The following is a 26,939-nucleotide window of genomic DNA, read 5'->3' as shown; positions in this document are numbered from 1 at the left end:
AATTTACATTCCCACCAACAGTGCAAGAGGGTTCCCTTTTCTCCACACAATCTCCAGAATTTATTGTTTGTAGAATTTTTGATGATGGCCCTTCTGACCAGTGTGAGGTGATACCTCATGGTAGTTTTGATTTGCATTTCTCTAATACTTAGTGATGTGGAGCAGCTTTTCATGTGTTTGTTGGCCATCTGCATGTCTTCTTTGGAGAAATGTCTATTGACGTCTTCTGCCCATTTTTTGATTGGGTCTTTTGATTTTTTTAATATTGAGCTGCATGAGCTGTTTATATATTTTGGATATTAATCCTTTGACAGTTTATTTGTTTGCAAATATTTTCTCCCATTCTGAGGGTGGTCTTTTCATCTTATTTCTTTTGCTGTGCAAAAGCTCTTAAGTTTCACTAGGTCCCATTTGTTTATTTTTGTTTTCATTTCCATTACTCTAGGAGGTGGGTCAAAACAGATCTTGCTGTGATTTATGTCAAAGTGTGTTCTTCCTATGTTTTCCTATAAGAGTTTTATAGTGTCCATTCTTACATTTAGGTCTTTAATCCATTTTGAGTTTATTTTTGTGTATGGTGTTAGGGAGTGTTCTAACTTCATTCTTTAACATGTAACTGTCCTGTTTTCCCAGTACCACTTATTGAAGAGACTGTCTTTTCTCCACTCTATATCATTGCCTCCTTTGTCATAGATTAGTTGACCATAAGTGCGTGGGTTTATCTCTGGGTTTTCTATCCTGTTCCATTGATCTAAATTTCTGGTTTTTTGCCAGTACCATATTGTCTTGATTACTGTAGCTTTGTACTATAGTCTGAAGTCAGGGAGTCAGAGTCCTCCAGCTCTGTGTTTTCACTTCAAGATTGCTTTGGCTATTTGGGGTCTTTTGTGTCTCCATACAAATCCTAAGGTTTTTTGTTCTAGTTCTGTAAAAAATGCCATTGGTAATTTGATAAGGATTGCATTGAATCTGTAGATTGCTTTGAGCAGTATAGTCATTTTCACAATATTGATTTTTCCAGTCCAAGAACATAGGATATCTCTCCATCTGTTTGTGTCATCTTTGATTTCTTTCATCAGTGTCTTATAGTTTTCTGAGTACAGGTTTTTACCTCCTTAGGTAGGTTTATTCCTAGGTATTTTATTCTTTTTGTTGCAGTGGTGAATGGGATTGTTTCCTTAATTTCTCTTTCTGATCTTTTGTTGTTAGGGTATGGGAATGCAAGAGAGTACTCTGCATTAATTTTGTATCCTGCAATTTTATCAAATTCATTGATTAGCTCTAGTATTTTCTGGTGGCATCTTTAGGATTCTCTATGTATAGTATCATGTCATCTGCAAACAGTGACAGTTTTACTTCTATTCCATTTTTTATTTCTTTTATTTCTCTTTCTTTTCTGATTGCTGTGGCTAAGACTCCCAAAACTATGTTGAATAATAGTGGTGAGAGTGGACATCCTTGTCTTGTTCCTGATCTTAGAGGAAATGCTTTCAGTTTTTCACCATTGAGAATGATGTTGGCTGTGGGTTTGTTGTATATGGCCTTTATTATGTTGAAGTAGGTTCCCTCTATGCCCATTTTCTGGAAAGTTTTTATCAGAAATAGGTGTTTAATTTTGTCAAAAGCTTTTTCTGCATCTATCGAGATGATCATGTGGTTTTTATTCTTCAGTTTGTTAATATGATGTATCACATTGATTGATTTGCATATATAGAAGAATCCTTGCATCCCTGGGTTAAATCCCACTTGATCATTGTGTATGATCCATTTAATACGTGGTTGGATTCTGTTTGCTAGTATTTTGTTGAGGATTTTTGCATCTATATTCATCAGTGATACTGGTCTGTAATTTTCTTTTTTCTGTAGTATCTCTGGGTTTTGTATCAGGGTTATGGTGGCCTCGTAGAATGCATTTGAGAGTGTTCCTTCCTCTGCCATTTTTCAGAAGAGTTTGAGAAGGGTGGGTGTTAGCTCTTCTCTAAATGTTTGATAGAATTCACTTGTGAAGCCATCTGGTCCTGAACTTTTGTTTGGTGGAAGATTTTTAATCACAGTTTCAATTTTGTTACTTGTGATAGGTCTGTTCAGAGTTTCTATTTCTTCCTGGTTCAGTCTTGGAACGTTATACCTTTCTAAGAATTTGTCCATTTCTTCCAGGTTGTCCATTTTATTGGCATAGACTTGCTTGTAGTAGTCTCTTATGATGCTTTGTATTTTTGTGATGTCCATTGCTACTTCTCCTTTTTCATTTCTAATTTTATTGATTAGAAATGAAAAAGGGAGATATTAAAAAAGGGAGTTCTCTCCCTTTTTTTCTTGATGAGTCTGGCTAAAGGTTAATCAAGTTTGTTTTCCTTCTCAAAGAACCAGCTTTTAGTTTTATTGATCTTTGCTCTTGTTTTCTTTGTTTCTATTTCATTTATTTCTGCTCTGATCTTTATGATTTCTTTCCTTGTACTAACTATGGGTTTTGTTTGTTCTTCTTTCTCTAGTTCCTTTAGTTGTAAGGTTAGATTGTTTATTTGAGATTTTTCTTGTTTTTTGAGGTAGGATTGTATTGGTGTAAACTTCCCTCTTAGAACTGCTTTTGTTGAATCCCATAGGTTTTGAATCATCGTGTTTTCATTGTCATTTGTCTCTAGGTATTTTTTGATTTCCTCTTTGATTTCTTCAGTGAGCACTTGGATATTTAGTGACATATTGTTTAGTGTCCATGTGTTTGTGTTTTTACGTTTTTTCCCTATAATTCATTTCTAATCTCATAGTGTTGTGGTCAGAAAAGATGCTTGATGTGATTTCAATTTTCTTAAATTTACAAAGGTTTGATTTGTGACCCGAGATGTGATCTATCCTGGAGAGTATTCCATGTGAATTTGAGAAGAAAGTGTTATCTGCTGGTTTTCGATGGAATGTCCTGTAAATATCAATTAAATCTGTCTGGTCTATTGTGTCATCTAAAGCTTGTGTTTCTTTATTAATTTTCTCTCTAGATAATCTGTCCATTGGTGTAAGTGAGGTGTTAAAGTTTCCCACTATTATTGTGTTACTGTAGATTTCCTCTTTTATAGCTGTTAGCATTTGCCTTATGTATTGAGGTGCTCCTTTGTTAGGTCCATATATATATATATATATATATATATATATATATATATATAATTGTTATATCTTCTTCATCGATCAATTCTTTGATCACTATGTAGTGTCCTTCCTGTCTCTTGTTACATTCTTTATTTTAAAGTTTATTTTATCTGATATTAGTATTGCTACTCCAGCTTTCTTTTGATTTCCATTTTCATGGAATATCTTTTTTCCATCCCCTCACTTTCAGTCTGTATGTGTCCCTAGGTTTAAAGTGGGTCTCTTTTAAACAGCATATATATGTGTCTTGTTTATGTATCCATTCAGCAAGCCTGTGTTTTTTGGTTGGAACATTTAATCCATTCACAGTTAAGGTAATTATTGATATGCACGTTCCTATTACCATTTTCTTAATTGTTATGGGTTTGTTTTTGTAGGTCCTTTTCTTCTCTTGTGTTTTCCACTTAGAGAAGTTCCTTTAGCATTTGTTGTAGAGCTGCTTTTGTGGTGCTGAATTCTCTTAGCTTTTGCTTGTCTGTAAAGCTTTTGATTTCTCCGTCGACTCTGAATGAGATCCTCACAGGGTAGAGTAATCTTGGTTTTAGGTTCTTCCCTTTCATCATTTTAAATATATTGTTGCACTGTCTTCTGGCTTGTAGAATTTCTGCTGAGAATTCAGCTGTTAACCTTATGGGAGTTCCCATGTATGTTATTTGTCATTTTTCCCTTGTTGCTTTTAATAATTTTTCTTTGTCTTTAATTTTTGTCAATTTGATTACTATGTGTCTCATTGTGTATTCCTTGGGTTTATCCTGCCTGGGATTCTCTGCACTCCTGGATTTGGGTGGCTATATCCTTTCCCATGTTAGGGAAGTTTTCAACTATAAACTCTTCAAATATTTTCTTGGGTCCTTTCTCTCTCTCTTCTCCTTCTGGGACCCCTATAATGTGAATGTTGGTGCATTTAGTGTTGTCCCAGAGGTCTCTTAGGCTGTCTTCATTTCTTTTAATTCTTTTTCCTTTATTCTGTTCTGCAGCAGTGAATTCCACCATTCTGTCTTCCAGGTCACTTATCCATTTTCTTCCTCAGTTATTCTGCTACCGATTCCTTTTAGTGTATTTTTTCATTTCAGTTATTGTATTGTTCGTCTCTGTTTGTTTGTTCTTCAATTCTTCTAGGTGTTTGTTCTTTAATTCTTCTAGGTCTTTGGTAAACATTTCTTGCATCTTCTCGATTTTTGCCTCCGTTCTTTTTCCGAGGTCTTGGATCATCTTCACTATCATTATTCTGAATTCTTTTTCTGGAAGGTTGCCTGTCTCCACTTCATTTAATTGTTTTTCTGGGGTTTTATCTTGTTTCTTCATCTGGTACATAGACCTCTGCCTTTGCCTTTTGTCTATCTTTCTCTGAATGTGGTTTTCATTCCACAGGCTGCAGTATTGTAGTTCTTCTTGCTTCTGCTGTCTACCTTCTGGTGGATGAGGCTATTGAAGAGGCTTGTGCAAGCTTCCTGATGGGAGGGACTTGCGGTGGTGGATAGAGCTGGGTGTTGTTCTGGTGGATAGAGCTGGGTGTTGCTCTGGTGGGCAGAGCTCAGTAAAACTTTAATCCAGTTGTTTGCTGGTGCATGGGCCTGAGTTCCCTCCCTATTGGCTGTTTCACCTGAGGTGACCCAGAACTCGTACCTACTGGCTCTTTGGTGGTACCAATGGTGGTCTCCTGGAGGGCTCACACCGAGGATCACTTCCCAGAACTTCTGCTACCAGTGTCCTTGGCCCCAGGGTGAGCCACTGCCACCCCCTGCCTGTGCAGGAGACCCTACAGCACTAGCAGGTTGGTCTGGTTCAGCCTCCTTTGGGTTCACTGTTTCTTCCCCCTGGGTTCTGATGTGTGCACTACTTTGTGTGTGCCCTCCAAGAGTGGAGTCTTTGTTTCCCCCAGTCCTGTCAAAGTCCTGCAATCAAATCCTGCTAGCCTTCAAAGTCTGATTTGCTGGGAATTCTTCCTCCTGTTGCCAGAACCCCAGGTTGGGAAGCCTGATGTGGGGTTCAGAACCTTCACTCCAGTGGGTGGATTTCTGTGGTATAACAGTGTTCTGGTTTGTGTGTCACCCACCCAGTGGTTATGGGATTTCATTTTATTGTGATTGCACCTCTCCTACCATCTCTTTGTAGCTTATCCTTTGACTTCGGATGTGGGGTGTCTTCCTCAGTGAGTTCCAGTGTCTTCCTGTCAATGATTGTTCAACAGTTAGTTGTGATTCTGGTGTTCTCTCAGGAGGGAGTGAGTGCACGTCCTTCTACTCCGCCACTGTGAACCAATCTCCCAATAAGGAAGTGTCTTTAACATCTTCATATATTTGGAAAGCAGCTCACTTCTTAATAACTCATGAGTCAATGAAGAAATTTAAAAAGTTATTGGAAAATAATTTTTAACTGAAAGAAAATGGAAAACAGTATCTATCAAAATTTGCAGGACACAAGTAAAGGGAAAACTATATCATTAAATGCCTGTATTAGAAAAGACCTCTAAAATCAGTGATCTATATTTTCACGTTGAGAAGCTAGTAAAATAGGAACTAATTGAATCTAAAAAAATAAATAACAAAGGTAAGAACAAAAATCAATACAAGTCATAAAAGCAACAGAGTAAAATCAACAAAACAAAACTTGATTCTTTAAAATATCCACCAAGACTTATCAAGAACAAAAGAGAGTAAAATAAGTCAGAGAGAGAGATAAATACATGACTTCACTTATATGTGGAATCTAAAAAAAAAAAAAAAAAGGAACAAATGAACAAATGTAACATAAGAGAAATAGACTCATACATACAGAGAATAAACAGTTGATTGCCAGAGAGGAAGGGGGTGGGGGATCAGTGAAATACGAAAGAGAAATTAAGCAGGACAAACTTCCAGTTACAAAATTAATGAGTCACAAAGATAAAATGTAAAAACAAAACCAAATAAAATACTAAGATGGAAAAAAAAGAGAACAAAAGAGTAAGGAAAAAAAAGAGACACTATTGTAGCTCCTACAGATATTAAGAGATAATAAGATAATATCAATAATATAAACAACTGTCTGAAAAAATATTTGACAACTTAGATAAAAAGGACTAACTAACTTCCTAAAAGGCAAAAACTATTAAAAGTTAATCAAGAAGAAAAAGAAAATCTGCATTATCCTTTATCTCTTAAATAAACAGAGTTTATCATTAAAAATAGTTCCACAAAGTAAACTCTAGGCCCCATGTCCCTTGGTGATTTTATGAAATTGTTTGGAAGACATAATGCCAATTAGTATCAAAGATAAAAAGTCCTCGACAAAAATATTAACAAATTCAATCTCATCATGTATATAAAAGCATAATCTATGATCACTGAAATAGGTTTATTCCAGGAAGAAAAGAATGTTTTAACATTTGAAAATCAGTAAAAATAATAAATTTAATTTTTAAAAATGTAATACATATCAATAGATGCTGAGAAAAAGCATTAGGCAAAGTTCAATATACATTTTCTACAAAAATGCTTAGCAAGCTAGATATCTTTTACCTACTAAAGGGTATCAACAAAAACCTCCACATAAAATCATACTGAATGCTGAAAGAATGATGTTTTCTCTGCAAAATCAACCAGGGAGCATCCTCTCACCACTTCTATTCAGCATTATGCTGGAGGCCCTAACAAATATATTAAGGCAAGAAAAAGAAAGAAAAGTCACACATTTTGTAAGGAAAGAAATAACTGTCTTTTTTGCTTTTTTTTTTTTTGGAGACAATATAATTGTGTAGACAGAAAATAGTAAAGAATCTACAAAATAGCTACTAGAATAATAAGTGAATTTACCAAGGTCATGTGATACAGTCATATACAAAAATTAAATAAACTTCTATAAATTAATAATGAACAATTAACAATTTAAATTTAAAAATAAAAATATTAGGAATAATATAAAATAATCTGACCTATTAAGGGATATAACCAACAAAACTTAGGTAAGATTTTACACTGGAAATTATAAAACATCAATGAGAAAAATATAAAAATGACATAAGAAGTGGAGAATTATGCAGCATTCATGAAGGAGACAATATTGTTTTATGTCAATTCTCTCCAAATTGCCCTATAAATTCAACAAAACATCAAACATATACACACTACTATATATAAAATAGATAACCAACAAGGACCTGCTGTATAGCACATGGAACTGTACTCATAATTTCGTAATAACCTATAAGGGAAAAGAATCTGAAAAAGAATATATACATATATAAATATAACATCAAACAAAATTCCACTAGTCATTTTTTCCCAGAAATTAACAACCTAATACTAAAATTTCTATGGGAAAACAAATGGTCTCTAATAGCCAAAATAATTGTGAAAAAGGAAAACAAAGTTGGAGGAATTGCACTGCCTGATTCTATGACTTACTATAAAGCTATAAGATTTAGGGACATATTGGTCAATAGAACAAAATAGAGTCCAGAAAGACTCCTACATACATGTTTAACTAGTTTTAGAGTGTTAGTACTTTTATGTATTATATGTAAATCTAATCTTGTGTTAAAACTCATGAAATTATATATAGAAAATAAAGTTAATTTTACTTTCTCTAAATTTAAAAATAAAATTAAATAAATAAAAGGCCATCTGGTACACCACTATGGAGAACAGTATGGAGGCTCCTTAAAAAACTAAAAATAGAGCTACCATATGATCCTGCAAACCCACTCCTGGACTATATAGGGAGAAAAACATGGTCTGAAAGGATGCATGCAGCCCAATGTTCATTGCAGCACTGTTTACAGTAGCCAAGACATGGAAACAACCTAAATGTCCATCAACAGAGGAATGGATGAAGAAGATGTGGTACATATATACAATGAAATATTACTCCATCATTAAAAAGAATGAAACAATGCCATTTGCAGCAACACGTATGGACCTAGAGATTGTCATACTGAATGAAGTAAGTTAGACACAGAAAAAGAAATGTCATATGATATCACTTATATGGGGAATATAAAAAAAAATGATACAAATGAACTTATTTACAAAACTGAAACAGATTCACAGACTTAGAGAATGAACTTATGGTTACCAGGGAGCAAGAGCAGAGGGAAGGGATAGTTAAGGAGTTTGGGATTGACATGTACACACTCCTAAATTTAAAATGGATAACCAACAATGACCTACTGTATAGCACAGGGAACTCTGCTCAATATTATTTAACAACCTAAATGGGAAAAGAATTTGAAAAAGAATAGATACATGTATATGTAGAACAGAATCACTTTGCTGTACGCCTGTATCACAACATTGTTAATCAACTATACTCTAATATAAAATGAAAAGTTTTTTAAAAATGGCCACAATTTTGAACACTTTAGAGAAATTACATGCAAATAGCCAATAGTCACATGAAAAATACTTAACAGAATTGATAATAGGGAGACTCATATTAATATCACAATGTAATACAATTAAATACCCATTTAACTGCTAAAATTACAAGAACAAACAATATGAAGCACTGGCAAAAATGAATAACTCCATTGTGGGGGGATGGTGTGAAACATAACTGATAAAATCTCTTTGGAAAATAGTTCAGCAGTTTCTAGTAAAATGCAAAGTTCATTTATCACAACCTAGCAATTACACTATTGGCATATGCTGAAGGGAACTGAAAACACACTTCTACACAAAGACATACACACAAATGTCCATAGAAGATTTTATCAAAAAAGGTAAAAATTGAATAAAAATTCACCAGCAACTGAATGGAGAAACAAATTATTGTATACTCATACAATAGAATACTTCTCAGCAATAAAAATACAGGAAGTACTGATACACACAACAGCATTAGTGAATCTCAGAAACATTATGATAAACAGAAGAAGAGTGACACAGAAATGTCCATAATGTATGATTTTATATATTTGAAACTGTAGAAAGATAATTTGAATCTATAGTTAGAAAGCATATCAGTGATTGTCTGGGGCATAGTGGCTTGTCTGGGATGAGGTACAAAGTATGTTTTTGCCTAATAGAAATCTTCTATATCTTGATTTTGGTGTTTGTTACATGATGTATAAATCTGTCCCAATTCATTAAAAGATACATTACAATAGTGTTATTTTAATGTATGTAAAACTATACTTCACAAATTTGATTTTTAAAAATGAAGGTGAAATAATTGCATTTTGCCTCAGACAAAAGTGGGGAGATTTTATCTTCTGCCGACTGCACTACAAGAATTGCTGAAAATTATTTCCAGTGTGAAGAGAAATGACTCCAGATGAAAGCCCACATCTGAAGGAAAGAATAAAGAATACCAGACAATATTTTTTAAAAATCTATCTATCTATTTATCTATCATCTGTCATTTCTGTGTCTCTGTTTCTGTCTTTCTTTCTTCCTCCATCCATTCACCATCTATTCATCCACCCATCTAACTATCTATCATTTTTTTCTGTGTATTCACCATATTCTGTTTCACCCAAGAGTTACTTCTCCTGGCTTTGTACATCTTTACTGGAACACTTACCTCACTGTAGTGTAATTGGCTATTTATATGTCTGATTAATTTGGCTTTGTACCTTCCAAGGGTGTAGACTACATTGGTCTTTCTTACTAATATTTTTGCAACAATTAGAATGGTTCCAAAAGAACAGAAAAATGATTTAATGAAAAAAAAAATGAAAGAGAAAACTGAATTGTTGATTCTGAGAAAAAGTTTCCTATTTTTCATAAGGAAAAGTCATTAATGAGCTAGAATTTAAATTCTAGGGGCCAATTGTAATATTTATTTATCACTAAAAAAAAAAAAAACAAAGTAATCATTCCTTTTTAAACAGGCTACTCTAGGGGCCACAACTAATACAATGCAGCTTCCACACTGAAAAAGCTAGTCATCCAGCTGAGATTATTCAAAGGCCTGCACACATCACAACATACCTGATGTTACACAATGAGCTGTGAGTATCCAGAGCTCTTTTGTTGAACACATAGTAGATGACATCACGAGAGGGAATCATTCGAGCAGGTCATCAACGAAAGCAGAGAAGAGAGAGCATGTGTGGATTAGCTGGTAGATAAGTTTGAAGAACAATATTTTGGTTGAAAAATGGAGGGCATTTCTAAGGGAAAAAGGAGACCAACAGAGGAGAAAGGTTTTGTACATGAAATATCATAGGACAAGCAAGATATGTGGGGATCAGATTAAGAACAATCTTGAAGGAAGTGACAATTACTTTATTTGCTATCATAGAGATGCTATTGGAGGCTTTTTATTCCTTTAGAGTAAACCACTGCATTCATAGTATGAACAATATCTTAGTAACTCTTATGTACTGCTCCCTGTGCTACGCATTTTATACACACTATATTAGAAAACTATCACGACAATCCTAAACTGAGAGAAAGATCATCTACTGACATTGCCCAAGGTCAAATAAGTAATAAGCAGCAGAAGAAAGAATCCTAATTGAATTCTATGACTCCAGAAAACATCCTGTTTTCCTATCCACCTGATTACAAACAAGACGTAGTATTTCCAACAGCCTGTAGGCATCAGAAAATCCTCCATGCCCAAGTGATTTTCACAAGATGTGCAGGACTGAGCTTTACATTCTCTATCCATTTCCAATTACATTTAAATTCATAATCATGAGCTTATAAAAAAGATGTTTACTTCACTAGGTGCTGCCCTTGTCTCCTAGTTGTATCCATGTCTAGCAGAAGATGGAACTTAATGGTCTATGACAACCTTGAGAAAAAAAAAAAAAAAAAACTGCATATTTGGAAACCAACGATTCCAAGAGTTCTGTTTCTTAAACTGCTTGAAAGTTCCCAAGAAATAGATTTCTGATAGATCTGGCTTCTCTCACAGCTCCCGCCTTGTCATCACACTCTATAGAAAGAACTATTTCAGCTGCATTTGAAGGAGAATTTCAAGGTTATAAGGTCTGCAGATCATTTTTTACACATCATTTCATGGAATTTTTAAAGCCCATAACAACCACATTACAAAATGAATACGTATGCTCCTCACCCCATGTGGTTTCTCTCTATTTAGCAGGATTATTTCCTGGTTTCACAGACACAAATCAGTTTTTAATAATCTTTCCCATTCAGATAGTTGATCTCCTAAAGAGCTGTTGGGTGTATTCAGTGATATGTAATGAACAAGAACCGCACAAAATATAAAGCAAGGGAGGGAATGGTCCATTGACTCTGGCTCAGACACTATTCAAGTATCTTAAGACCTAATATTCTACTTTAACACGGATCCTTTGAAGTTGTCTTTGTGTGATTTCTAGGACAAGTAGGCTCCGTGCTCACTGATTGGAAAGGTTCTGCCAGCTTTGTAGGCACGAAAATCCTCAGAGAACAGACTCCATTAATGGGTTAAAGCGATCAGACAAAGCCAGTTAAATTTCCCTTGAAGAGTTTTTCTTAGGATAGTACATCAAGAGACAAATACCGTGGCCAAATCTTGTCTGCAGCCTGACAGAAGACAGGGGTAGAGAAAAATAATTCTCCTGGTGAGTGGTCCTCAGGTGTCCCTGAGATAAGACATTCTTACTCTAAGAAGGAGTTTTTTTTGTTTGTTTTTTTTTTCTTAATCATTCTCCTCTGCTGTTCCCTCTCCCATTCACTTTTCCCAAACAATGTATCACCATTTCAAAAACATGTATTCAATGTTTATTCATGTTCTTTATCACTGGCCATTGTAAATATGAACATATATGAAACATGTTTCAGGTTCACGTGACAGAAATAGTAAGGTTTTCCAACAAAACGCTAATGACATCTTTGTGGTACACCTAATAGACTGAGCCCCATGAGGACAAGACATTTGCTCCTCAAATCCAGAAGGCATACTAACATATCCCTAGTGTTTGGGAAGATGCCCCCCTAAAATACTACAATTTTAGGGCTTGATGGCCCCAAATTTTTTGAAAATATTTCAGAGATTTTTGGTATGTGTTCTTGTAGGTGTTTGTAGAAAATCCTATTTTCTCATCTTAATGTTAAATTTCTTGAATACAAAAATCTGGCTATATGAATCTTACTTATCATTGTATCCAAATGATATTTTAGGTTTTATTCTTTCTAAATTTACTTTCAGACATACCATGTCTTAGTCTGTCTGTACTACATTCTAGACAAAATTACTTTGATTCATCTTCCATCTCACTAAGTCTTCATCTGTGTCCACTTTACTCAACATCAAGTCTGTTAAGTTTTTTAAATCTTAATTTTGGAAAGATATACTCAAATTCTAATGACTTTATTCGATAATTTGTAAACCAGATGCGACATTCTTGGTATCTCTCTGAAGATGTGACTTCCTCAGCTACAAGATATCCTTTTCTGATGGTTTTGGCTCCTTTCGTATTGTTGGTTGAATTTCAAATCTCAGTGAGTTTTAATTATTCCGTTTTGTCAAATTCCTGCTTAACTGCCTGTGTTATGTGCTAAAGCCTGCCAGATGAGGTGGTGGTAGGCAGGGTATATGCTGCAGGTGATAGCAGGTTTTCCTGTGGGTGCTGGGAATATCCTTTCTCCTCCTGCCTTGAGACATTACCTCAGGGGTCAGCTTCCCACTGTTTTGACCTCTGAGCAAAAGCCCTTGCAGACAGCTCCTTCATATGAGCAGTGTGGGCAGATGAGCATGAAGGTTTACCTTCTCTGAGTACAACACCTTTATCTCCTTGACTTCTGTCTGATGGTAAGAAATTTCTCAGGACTTCTCTTTATTGTGTTTCAGGCTGTTACCTGGATTCATCTGTCTATGTATTTGGCTGTTACCTGGATTTATCTGTTACCTGGATTTATTTGTCTATGTATTTGGCTCTTTTTGCTTTCTAAATTTGGAAATTCTTCAACATGTCTGGTGTGCTAATAGCACTTTTTTACTTTTTCCAACAGAGTGTTTATCAATAATGATTCATTGTGCAGATACTCTGTAATGACTGCTGTTCTAGGACTTGGGATTCAGCATGAACCAAAGGGACAAAGGCCGTGTTCTTATGGATCATTCTAGAGAATAAGACAATTAAAAAAAGATAGTTCAATGACCAAGGTTAAGTGCCGCCAAATTTGAAAAAGAAAGAAAGAAAAAGAAGAAAGAAAGAAAGAAGGAAAGAAAGAAAGAAAGAAAGAAAGAAAGAAAGAAAGAAAGAAAGAAAGGAAGGAAGGAAGGAAGGAAGGAAGGAAGAAAGAAAGGAAGGGAAAAGAGAAAAAGAGGAGGGAAGGAAGGACGGAAGGAAGGAGGGAGAGAGGAAGGGAGGGAGGAGGGGAGGAGGAAAGGGGAGAGATCAGGGGAAGTGATAAAGAGTACCTGGGGATACCATTCCATACTGCGTGGAGAGTGAAGTATCTGTGAAGATGTGCCATTTAAACAGCCACATGAATGAAATAAAGGAAGCATGAATACATGTGGAAGAAGATAAACAAAGATACTGAGACTTCCCTAGTGGTCCAGCAGTTAAGACTCCATGCTCCCAATGCAGGGGGCCCAGGTTCAATCCCTGGTCAGGGAACTATATCCCTCATGCTGCAACTAAGAGCCCACATGCTGTAACTAAAAGATCCCACACGTGGCAGTTAAGACCCGGCACAGCCAAATAAATAAATAAATATTTTTTAAGAAAAGATAAACAAAGCAAGTACAAAGCTCTGAGGGAGGCACATGGATAAAGGTTGGGGGAATTTGGAAGGCCAGGGCAGGTGGAATTTTGTGAGCAACAGGGAAAAGAAGAGTAAGTTAGCTTGAACAGGTAGTTTTAGACCCAGGCACATGATGGAGGTCTTTTTGTCATTTCGATTATATCATCATCATGTCAGCTTATCAAAGCTCTAGATTTCTTCAATAAAGGGGCTTAATTCTTTTTAACAGCATTTCCCATTAATATTTTCCTCATGACAACTATTAATATTACAAGAAATGAGTGCTTTATAGAACCATATTTCTTGAGAATTTTTCAATAGGAACAGTTTCTACTACATAATAGTGATATTATGATTTTGACTCAGAGGTCAGACCTACATTGCCCGACTTCTAATCAAAATGCCTTTTTATAATTTCAAATCTTGACCCAATTGCATATATTAGATTTTTCCCCATTTCCCCACAGGTTGCAAATAATAACATATATCCTCAGTTTATAATTTAGGAAACAGAAAAGTATAAAGCTTTTTGAGAATCAATCTATAGTAACTGTCAGCCATATAACTTAAAGGCCAAAGTAACTGTTAAAATTAGATGATGTATAACTATCAGGACCTTATGTGGATTTTGATCCCGATTATGTTGATATTGTATATTCTGTATAGATTTTAGTCAGAGATAAAAAATTATCATTGTAATTGTGACTTTTCCCCTTCATTCTGTATTTTTAAAATTTAGAATATTTTAAATACTTTTTTTTCCATAATAATAAATTTATCTAAAGCCAATTCAATTTAGGAGAAAAAATAAGAAATATATATTTTTTCAAAATATCCCTATCATGTACTAGACACTTGCTGTTCGTGGTTGTACATGAGTTTCATGTCTTGCTGATTTTATACCTGTGAAGTAGGTATTAATTCCATATTTTTTTAAAAGATTTTTTTTGATGTGGACAATTTTTAAAGTCTTTATTGAATTTGTTACAATACTGCTTCTGTTTTATGTTTTGGGTTTTTGGCTGCAACATATGTAGTATCTTAGCTCCCCGACCAGGGATCGAACCTGCACGCCCTGTGTTGGAAGGCGAGGTCTTAACCACTGGACGGCCAGGGAAGTCCCCACTTCCATATTTTAAAAATAACAAATTTAAAAATGAGTGCTGCCTTGCTTAGAGAAATGTAGTGGGGAGATAACAGAATCAAACTTCAAACACACTTTCTAATGCCAAGATCAATAATAAATTACATTCATTAACCAACATTTATATTCAAAAAATACAGAAGTCAATGATAGTGTCCTTAGCCTCAGTAAGTGTATTGTTTAAAATAAGCTTAGGGCTTCCCTGGTGGCGCAGTGGTTGAGAATCTGCCTGCTAATGCAGGGGACACGGGTTCGAGCCCTGGCCTGGGAAAATCCCACATGCCGCGGAGCAACTGGGCCCATGAGCCACAGCTACTGAGCCTGCGCGTCTGGAGCTTGTGCTCCGCAACAAGAGAGGCCGCAACAGTGAGAGGCCCGCGCACCGCAATGAAGAGTGGTCCCCGCTCGCCACAACTAGAGAAAGCCCTCGCACAGAAACGAAGACCCAACACAGCCAAAAAATAATAATAATAAATAAATAAATAAATAAATAAATAAATAAATAAAATAAGCTTAATGTCTAGGATTGCATCTGTAATAATACTGACAATTTAAGATTTTTTCTATACATCATAAAACTTTGTCTTTTATTTTCCATACTCCTAAATGTACAGATAAGGAAACAAAGGTTCTGATGGATTAAATGGTTTGCCAATGTCACGGAGTTACAAAGTGGCAGAGTGGAAACGCCAATGTAGCGGATCCGTCCCAGACCATTTTCCATGGAGCTCCTGCTACCTCTCTGTGCTTCACCTCTACTTGTGTCCTTTAAATGATAAGCTCAGTGAAGTTTTCTCTCTGGGGTGAATTACTATTGCTAGGTATAAACCCAAGATCTTAAAGAAATGAACACAGTCATGATTTTTTAAGGTATATGTTGGGCTCACTTATCCTGCCTGATCAATGTCTGAATACGGTGGATATAGTGGGGAGGGGAAATATGTGGGAGGAAAAGAAAATAGTATTATGCAAAGTGAATACAGAAGGCGGTGACATGTTCTGCATGATTTAAGGGCAGAGAGAAAAAGATTGGTCTTATTTTCTTCAGGATGAACCCTTGGTCTCTCCTCGTTTCACAGGGGAACAGCATATCTCAGAAAATGAATGTATCTTCAGATTTTAATGTCATCACCATGGAAGTTGCTGGAAGGTGTTGTTATGATCTTCCCCCACACTGGAGGATTTCATGACGTACGTTCTGTTGATGAAAATTCAGAAGACCAGGGGAGCTGATGAAATATAGCTAAGTGATTCAGAGAGTAAATATTAGGTTCAGTGCCTGATTGCCTCATATTTTAAATATTTCAATGCTCCCTGCATGACTGGATGGGAGTATAGTACTCACTATTTAGCAACTTCAGCCACAAAAAACACCTTAATAGCATCACTCAAAATATGTACTGTCCTCTTTAGAGTAATGGGCTTTTGATGATAGTAATCAAAGAAAGCTGCCTTTGTAGATTACAGTCATAGCCATGTTGAGAAATGATGACTGTTAAGGACATTTCTTTTCAGTAATTGTGTGCTTTGCTAGGTCCCTTTCTCTGGTTTAAGATCGCTGACAGTAGGGTTGGAGTGAGCAGGGTTATTTCCCCCATAACAGAATGGAAAGTAACATAAGGAAGGCAGATATCAGTGCCAGAGATGTAAAAATGTGATCTGTAAAAATAAGAGAAAAAAGCCAATAGGAAAGATTAGAGATTAGAAAGAGGGTAGATTACATACTAATGCAAGCCAAGATTCAGAGACCTGTGCTGTTAACTTAGAAAACGGGATTTAGACGGGAGATGTGTATTTGTGGGGTGGCGGGAATGACAGGCTGAGAAATAATGCATAATGCTTGGGGCAGGGGGCATGATTTTTCTATTCATCTTGCCTTTAACGAAGAAAGGAGATCAGATGTAGGAGACAGAGATAGAAACATTTAAACACAGAAAAGTTTCAGTCTTCTAGGTTAAGTCCCCTGACGGTTAAGCAGATCCACAGAAATGGAAGCATGAGGATGGCAAAGTAAACTCTTGAGCTTTCTGGTTCTAGGATGCATTAGACTTTTCCCCATGGGAAGAGTTCCCTAGGAGCCACATAAAATATATACAAGTTTGGTAACTAGGGAAAGGTTTTGAACTGGGAGTCTGGAAGTGTGTGCTTTTGTCTTAGCTGTTCTACTTACAATGACCGTAGCCTTTATCATTCTTTGAGATGCTGTTTCCTGTCTAGTAGGTATTGCATACTTAGAGATACATATATATAACACCCAGTGATGACTTACTATGTATCCATTTTATTATTTAATCCTGGTAAAAATTTGTAAGGTATTATTCTGCTATTATACTCACTTTAGAGATAACAAAAATAATGCCTAAAGAGTTTCAGTAACTTTTCACAAAGTCACATTCCAAACTCTTGTGGAGGTAACATTAGAAAAGAGACCACCCTCTTTAGAAGGTGATTACCAAAGCATAGGAGTGGTGGAGGGCTTCATTGTTTTCTCCTGTCTACATTTGTAAGCAAACTTGGTTAGGAATCTATTTGTGTAAAAGCCAGCAAAATAACTAAAATTATTTCATGTCACCTTCCTTCTTGAGAAATGAAAGAAGGAGCATTTTTTTTTTAATGTATCCTAGAAACATGGACCAAAATAGACTGGACAATCTCTACGCATCTCTCTACCACCACCAATTACATTGTTTGCACAACTCCTTTATTTTCTTTCCTAACCATTAAATCTGAAAGGTCTCACATTATTTGCAAGTAATTTTCTCTTAGACTATCAGATTTCATCACATCTTTGCAATCCTTTACACAGTTACCTCTCTCTTTCCCATCCTTCAAATAGAGATGCTTGTGAAATTCACTACTGGCAGTTTGTTACTTCATACATTGATTCTGCAGGCAGTTAATGTTTTTGGAAATGATCAAACATTGCAATTTGGGGTCAGAACATTACTCCTAAACTGTAAGAACCATTGCTGTCAAAATATGGAGCACTAACCATGTTGGACTAGGAAGTATGCTTTCCGATGACTGAGTCCAAATAACTCAACACAGACTGGGTATATGTATATGTATAACTGGTTCAACTTTGTAATAAGAAACTGCTATCCGACAACAAAAAAGATATCTTGGCCAAGTTCACACAACAGGTTAATTTCAGGTCAGGGACTGGAACCTGTGTCCCGGCTCTTGATTTCCTGGGCTTCTCGTTACATTTAACACTCCTTTAAGGAGCATATAAGACATTCCGAGACTGGGAGTCTTTCACCAGTAACTGCTAAACCCAGTGTGGAGTCTGGTTGGATAAAAACACAGAACAGCTCTTGACCGACTTTTACGTCAAAGAAATTGAACTGGGGGACAGCCCTGCATGCATTACAGATATCCGCAGTTGGTCATGATGCTTCCATGTGTCCCAATGTGATCTCATCGTTGTTTTCCATGCAGACTTTCAAGCAGCCCTCACTAGTTCATCTGGACTGGCCCATTTGTTGCCAAGTTGCAGAGCAGAGATACAAAATGCACTTCCATGTCAGCCTCAGCCAAAGAAAGTTTGGATAACGCCTCTACTGCTTACCGGCTCTGTGACCTCCTGAAAGTTACTACCAACGAGCTTCAGTTTTCTCAATGTGCAAAATAAAGATGAAATGGTTTCTACTTCCAAGAGCAGTGCTTCTCAAATTTTGGCATGCTGCTGATAATCTGGAGAGCTAATTACATCACAATGGCCCAGGCTCATTTAGGTACAAGTTCCCCAGCTGACTTTGATGTAAGCCTGTTTGCAAACCATTGTCCTAGAGTATAAAAGGATGCAGGGAGAGCATGTATCATTATCTGGCCCAAAATAGGATCCAATTTATTACAATTACCCTCTCCTATGTTAGATGATTTTAAGCTCCATTTTAATTTTAAATGTCTATAATTCTATGATTCTATGAGAAAGATGCTTTAGCAATATATAGAAGAATTAACTAACTGAAAGGAATTCTCATTTTTACTCAAATGAAATTAATAAGGCTACAAAAAATTGTTAAAAATAGGTAGGGTAAATATGCACTTTAATGGGTTTTAACTACCCATGGATAATACATGTTTAACAGCAATATAGAATAATGGAAGTGTTATTCTGGGAAGAATAGAACTCTATATTCCCATGTTGGTAACTTGGCTCAGTAATAAAAAGTAAAGTAAATACTTCTGCCTACTTTAAGTGTCTTATGAAATGTGCCTAAAATCACATATTCAAGACAGATGTTAATTCCTTCTAATTGACAGTTTGCAAGGATCTGATTTCTGTAAGGCCTTCCATCACTGCAGCTGAGTGACATGTAGGCAGTTGCTTAATAAACCAAACCTATGCTTAGTGCAAATTTCTGTGGAATGTAAAATTCAGGAAACTCTAAAGAGATTAAGACACAGTCTGCTCCTTTTGCATCTCTCCATCCCCAACAACCTACATCTTTAGATATCTGGTGTCATGTTTGGCATCTTTTTTTGAAACAAGTTACAACGACATTGGCTTAGGATTTCCTGAGATTTCAGTAGAAGAGAAACATTTGAGCACCAGGCAGGTATAGAGAGTAATTAATCTTAAGATCATGAAACCCTGCAGTAGTATAGGAACAGGATGGGAAATGTGGCTTTGTGAAAAAAACTCATAGCCTAAGCGATATATTTTCACAGTAGCAAATACACAAGTGGAAAACAAGAATCAAAAGACATAATTAAATACCTATAATGTGTTAGGCATTATCTTAGGCATTTTACTTATTGAAACTTCCTCTTAATCTAAAACCTTCATAAGAATGTATCTTTCTAACTCATTTACAAAATAGAAAGAGTCACAGATGTAGAAAACAAACATGGTTACCAGGGGGAAAGGTGGGGAGGGATAAATTGGGAGATTGGAATTGACATCTACACACTACTATATATAAAATAGATAACTAATAAGAACCTACTGTATAGCACAGGGAAATCTACTCAATACTCTGTAATGAACTATATGGGAAAATAATCTAAAAAAGACTGGGTATGTGTGTATGTATAACTTGTTCACTTTGCTGTACAGCAGAAACTAACACAACATTGTAAATCAACTCTACTCCAATAAACATTTTTTTTAAAAAAGAATGTATGTTTCTATTTAGAATTCCAGTGTAGAATGATTTTGAGGAACTGAATGATTGTATGAGAAGGCATCTTATAAACTCTGTGCTACCTTTTCCAGTCCATCACCACCATCTACAATGAATTCCCTGGCTCTAAAAGCATGTTTGGATACACTGCTTCAGCTTGACTCTCAGTCCTTATCCTCTTGTTAGTTTGAGATTTGCTGTCTTTCCCATTTCATGTGGCCAACTTTGGATACAACGAACTGAACCTTCTGCCCTAATTCTGTTCCATCCTGACTGGCTAGAACAATCTTGCCTGGCTCCTCCCGTGGACAGATCAAATCATTCAATTATTTGCAAACTGTATCGAAAAAAAAATTGTTTTGAATGAAAAGCTCTGTGATTATTCAGATAGCTGGTATCTTACAGCTACACCATTTTTAGAGTCTCCAAACATTTTAGGAAGCACGAGATCTACTGGAATGAACCTTTCCTACATGGGACAATTAAAGTTATGTTTAAGTTCCCTATGTGGTTCAAATGGAAACATTCTGAATTACTATGCTGTGGAGTCATGATTTATACTCTGCAGTAAATCCAATCATAATACAGGCATAAAAATGGCATGCTGATTCTACTGATGCTATTACCCCATTTGCTTAGACAATATCGTTAATATGTGCAGTGTTCTCATTTAACGAAATTATACAACTAACAGAATTCAGGGGTTTAACTTTTTTTTCCTTTCCTGAGTTGTTATGGGCTGACTTTCTGAATATGTCATATGTGTAACTGCTTTATCCTTGCTTCCATTGTTGAAATGCAAGTCTTTACCTCCTGCCCGGCATATAGTGAGAGTTCTCTCACTGGACTTCCACTGTCTCATTCCACTGTAGTTTCCCCTCCAGACTCCACAAAAAAAAATCTTAGTGATTTGCAAAGGTGATCATGCCATCTGCCTAAAAGCCATTCAATGGTCTGAAGTTAATAGGATCTGAGATGAGGAGACGTCAGAAAACCAGGAGGATTAAAAGAAATAAATAGTGAGTGGCTTCAATGAACTCTAGGTAGGTGGGCAACTCTTGTAGATGTGCCTTGTGTTCCCCCAAATATATCTGGGTAGGCTAGAACAATCTATTTATAGAGGTCACACTTGGGAAAGGAGGCTCTGGATTTTGTTAATATCTCATATTTTTCCTTTTGTCACTTAGTTGGAGTGATATTGAAAACTTAGAGGAAAAGAATCTTGAAAACAAAAATTCTATGCACATGTATTACATCAGAGGTTATTAAATCTATGTTTGCTGGACCTTTGTCTTCTCATTTAATATTCTTCATTTTTTATCAAATTAGCATCTGTGTTTATGCTAATTACATCATTGTTAATAATCTCATGAATAAACTATGCACTTTCTTCAAAGAGTTTGCTCCTCAGGCAATGTCTATATAAATGGAGAGTCTAAACCCATTTTTATTCAACTGGATAAGTAAAGACCTTTATTATTGTGCACTGCTACCCCTTGCCAAAGTACAGGCCTTCTTTGTTTTTTTGTTTGTCTTTCTCATCTGGGAGTTTTTGACACATTTGTTTTTCTGCATCACAGTGTCCCTTCCTACAGCTGTGCCTCTTCTAGCTCCCATTTGCCTTTTAGGTTCAGCCCTGGGCTACCTAGGCATCTGGTACCTTTAGGTTGTATTCTGAATACCCAAAACCCAGTGAAACCAATGCCAACACATCCCTTACTAGAAATTATTAATACTCCCACGTGCCAAGCTTGAAGCAACAAAATTATCAGGATCTAATTGTCCCTAATGCCAATCTGCATTGCTCTGTTTCACTTTCTGACTCGAAAACAAAGATACTAAAGATGATTTCAAAAATGCAAATTCATTAATTTCTTTGATAACATTTTTAAAAGTAAGACTCTATTGAGTGATTATAGTCAAAGCTGTATTTATCTGTAGTCCATACTAGCTTTCTTGAAGAAATGTTTGTAATTTAATTCTCCAAAATGTGAAGCCTGGATGAAAAAAGCAAAATAAAATAATTTAACTTCTCAGCCATGAAATGAAATTATATCAGACAAAAGGTTGGTGCTCAGCATACTAAGAACCACAAAACAATAAAAAAAGGCAACTAAACATCTATAAAAATGGGCAATGAATAGAAATAGGCAAGTTGCAAAGACATAAAAAAAAACTGCACTACTATATTGAATAAGATTTTCTAAGCTACTAGCAATCAGAGAAATCAGATTAAACAATACCATTTCTTACATATCAGAATGTGACATTAAAATGCTTGATATCAAGTCTTGGTGAGTTTGTTGGGAAATTGAAACTGATATACACTGTTGTGAGAAAATAAATTGGATGGGGAAATTGAATGGCAGTTTGAAATTGCTATCAAAATATGAAGTGCAAGTACCACATGATCCAGTAATTCTTTGAGGTTTAGAAAATACTTAGAAAAGTATTCACATATAAATACAACAAGATCTGAAAGAGGATTTTTACTAAAGTAAAGAAAAAAACAAAAAAAATAAGAAGGTAATTTCTAAACTGACATATTCATATGTTAGAATACTGTGTAGTATTTTATAAGGTTGAAACAAACAGAAATCTATTGTTGAATAAAAGAAGCATGTGAAAAATGATTTATACTGGATAATAGATTTTATATAATTAAATATTATGTGTTTTATACGTGTGTGTGTGTACACTACAAATGTCAATGCATTATAAAGGGTCAAGAAGGTCAACACTAAGCTAATAACACTGATGTCTTAGAGAAGTAGAAGGGAGAAGAAGGGGGCATTGGTGTGTTTCAGGAATGTAGTAAAAGGAAAATTTTCCTATTTGTAATGTTTTAGTTTTTAGTAAAAGGAAAACATTCATGAATTCTCTATGTAATTAAAAACTAATACTAATTTTTATTAAAAATAAAGGAAATAGAGATGTACTATAAAGTGTAGCATGCATACAATTAGCAGCATGCTTGCAGGCTGCATAGATAGTATTCCTCTTGTTATCTTGTAATGCTGGGGCTTTATTGATCTCAAGCACCATTGAGCATACTGTCAAAATGCAGGAGGCTGATGGCTCATGGCCTTTGATGTCATGCTGTCTGAATTCTGGCATCACCACTTGAAATTGTTCAACTTTGTCAAATTGCTTAACCTGCCTATACTACAATTTCCCCATAGGTTCAATAGGAGTATTCGAAAAAGCAATTAAAAAAAAGCAAAACAAACAAAAAATACCACCTATTGTAATGGTGAGAGTAAATGGAATCCTCAAGAAACCTTTAGACCAGGGTGAATGAGGTAGTGAACCCTCAGAACTTATGAGCCACTTTAGTTCCTTGCTGTGCAGAGAGCCTCTTGTTCTGTGTCTTCACACACACACACACACACACACACACACACACACTTTGTTCTATAAGTGAAATCCCCAAGAAGCAATATTCAAACTATGATACTAAAAATGTGAATTGAATATTTAAAAGAAGAATAAAGATGTAGCAGTTTTATATCTCCTTTTTAATTAATTCCCATATTTATATAAGATGAAAGTTAAAATATCATTCATTCTTTTCCACCAACTTGAAAAATCTCAGCTCTTATCTGGAAATTTGAATCAACCTGATGGTTTATTTATCATATGTTTATCAATCATATGTTGAGTGAGATAAAACACCAAGACATTGAATTGAGCCAATTTAAAATTGGCTCTGATGATTTACAACTTCAAATTCTTCATCTATTTTGGTTTAAGTTTGGATTCGTCACATGCTGACATTTTTATATGTTACCAAAATGTCATCATACTAGGGCAAAAGAAGCTACTATATCAAGTACCCTTGAAATGCTTCCAACTCCAAATTCTGTGTTAGTTGTGGTTGAAGCGCATGACTTATATAGGGAAGTGACTTTTTTTTTCCACAGAGTTCAGAAGAAAATGTTAAATTTGAGAAGCCAAAGTCTTATGAGTTAAAGGCCTTATCTTAATCTGATCCCCCCTCTCCATTAATCACCAATGAATCTTAAGAATCTCTCTCTCTCTCTCTCTCTCTCACACACACACACACACACACATGCACACACAAGAACATTTCCATTTAGAAGGTGACTTCCACAGCAATCATGACTATTAGGATTGTGGCTGGTATAAAAAAGGCATATTTTGGTCTTCAAAATCTTCAATGACAGCCTAATTCTTATGAAATCCAAATTCTTCTCCTATATTTTAGATTTTGAACAATCTGTTTTATTTCATGTTACCCATGCACTGTTACTTTACATGAATCATCTACTGATACTTTTATTCTGAGTCTTTAATGACTTTACTATCTTGAAAAACATGATGATAATCTTTTCCTTTACTTCTTTGCTTAGCTGAGACTGCCTTTTCTCTCCTTCCAACCATTGAAATCTTCAATCATTCTTTGGGAGCCAGGACACAGTCACCTCCCTGATAATTCCAAGCCTTACTTGTCACCCTCCTCTGAACTTGCCCAGCACATCCTCTACACCAACCAACACAGAATTTTTTATATATCATTTAGTTTGCTGAAGATCTATGTGTTTCATTCACGTCTTTATCATTGAATGTTAAAATCTTTGAGAACCAAGATTTAGAAACCGTTCTGCATGTAAATGACTTTGTTCCATAGTGATGACAAAAGAGGGCAGTTGGATTATATTTGGCTACCAAAAATAATATTTCAAATTTATTCTTTAAAACACCTCTAGTACAAATAAGTATTCAACCAATGCTTATTTTGAGTTTACTAAACTCTAGATCTTTTGTTAGGCCCTGGGAATATGTCATTGTACAAGTCAGACTTTTAACCAATGCCCTCAAAATGTTTACAATTAATAATGCCAGGTATTGGTAAGTAATCAGGGTATATTTTACAAAAGCAAAGTTACTACAAGTTGTAGCTGTGGTTTCCTGGTGCCACTTTTGTCTGGAGGCCCAGGTCTGACATCAGTGTTGAAGCCTGAAGGAAAAGAGGGAATCCAAAGGACACTGAAAGAAAAATAAAGGTACGTATCCCTTTATAAGGCCTTAGTTGTCTATATTCTAACATACAACTAATCTCTCCACAATGATTGAGTTCCTGGAATACATAATCTAATCCTCTATAATAAATTGTATTCAAATAAAGACCATTTAATTAATAGGGAACAACAATACAATTTATTATCTTTGGTGCCAGAGTTGATGCATTAAAAAAAAGAAAACAGTCTGCTTCATACACTGCAGAAGCTCATACCAGGTACCCTCAGAAATCTACTTTGCCACGCTGTAGAGCTTAACTCTTCTTTAGCCATGCCCATGCCCTTCATAATGAAAGTAGTCTTGCTTAAAGAGAGATTTTAACAAACTGAACAATACTCCTAGTTTCAATTTTCCTTATAACATTCTATAATTATAAATTTTTTTGAGCAAAGCCCAGGATTTTTTTATTAAATGATGGATTTGATAGTTGAGGTTATTACCTTATGTATGCACAAAATTATCTAAGTATCTATTCTAAGCTAATTTGTTATAGATGTATATTTAGTAAATTATCAACTTCCAGTTTTAAAAAATAAACTTCTCTAGGGGTTTAGAAGTATTAATGCAGCTTCAAAAGGTGAACTGTATACTCTTACTTTTTTAATTTAAAAGAAGAATAACAATTATTAACTGTGTGTATCTTGATATTGCTTTAAGAGACAATAAAAATTACCATACAAGTGATGTGCTTTAAATGATGAAATAAATTTTTTTGTAATATTTTCTGAAATAATCATGCTAATTTGGCTAGTACCTTTGCTAAATTTATTCACATTAAAAGCCATAGATTTATACATTTTAATACCATTTTTAAAAACAAAAGTATAGGGCTTCCCTTGTGATGCAGTGGTTGAGAATCCGCCTGCCAATGCAGGGGACACAGGTTTGAGCCCTAGTCTGGGAAGATCCTACATGCGGCAGAGCAACTTGGGCCCGTGAGCCACAACTACTGAGCCTGCGTGTCTGCAGCCTGTGCTCCGCAACAAGAGACGCCACGATAGTGAGAGGCCCGCGCACCGCAATGAAGAGTGGCCCCTTCCTTGCTGCAACTAAAGGAGGCCCTCGCACAGAAATGGGCACCCAACACAGCCAAAAATAAAAATAAATTAATTAATTTTTTAAAAAAAGACAAAAAAAAAAACAAAAAACTGCCATCTGTCTCTTTAAAAAAAAAAAAAAGTATATTTTTCAAGTTATATTTTGGAACTTCTATTTTAACATTTAAACCTTTGGAAATATGGGAAATGCACCTTTGTTTGTCCTTTTAACCCAAGCCATGTGAAAGTTAGGGATGATGGGTTTTTTTTTTGTTTTTTTGTTTGTTTTTAAATTTATTTATGTATTTTTGGCTGTGTTGGGTCTTCGTTTCGTGCGAGGGCTTCCTCTAGTTGCGGCGAGCGGGGGCCACTCTTCATCGCGGTGCGCGGGCCTCTCACTATCGCGGCCTCTCTTGTTGCGGAGCACAGGCTCCAGACGCGCAGGCTCAGTAGTTGTGGCTCACGGGCCTAGTTGCTCCGCGGCATGTGGGATCTTCCCAGACCAGGGCTCGAACCCGTTTCCCCAGCATTGGCAGGCAGACTCTCAACCACTGCGCCACCAGGGAAGCCCCAGGGATGACGTTTTGTAATGTTAATCTCCATCCTTAGATACAGGAGAACTGGAGATTTTCAGAGAGGGTGAACTGGTGAGATGGGGCTCAGTAAGTGGAAAAAGAGAGGAAAAAACAAAGTGTCTTGTAGACTTTTAATTTCTAGGCTCTAGGTGGCCATGACCAGCTGGATATGGGGCTCCTAGCAGACCAGATCTTCCAAGCAGAGAGTGGGGCGATGCCTCCGAAAATCATAAGCC

The 26,939-nt window shown here is 35.8% G+C and overlaps 1 long non-coding RNA gene across 1 annotated transcript in view; it reads left to right on the top strand.

The window, feature by feature from the left end:
* LOC309631499 overlaps positions 1 to 26,939 on the top strand; it is a 427,426-nt gene that overhangs the window by 5,938 nt on the left and 394,549 nt on the right. The gene's annotated exons all lie outside the window — the stretch shown is intronic.

Source organism: Balaenoptera borealis (assembly GCF_965194805.1).
Source record: "Balaenoptera borealis genome assembly, chromosome: 6".
NCBI classification, from domain to species: domain Eukaryota; kingdom Metazoa; phylum Chordata; class Mammalia; order Artiodactyla; family Balaenopteridae; genus Balaenoptera; species Balaenoptera borealis.
This window is presented reverse-complemented; position numbering and strand designations above follow the sequence as displayed.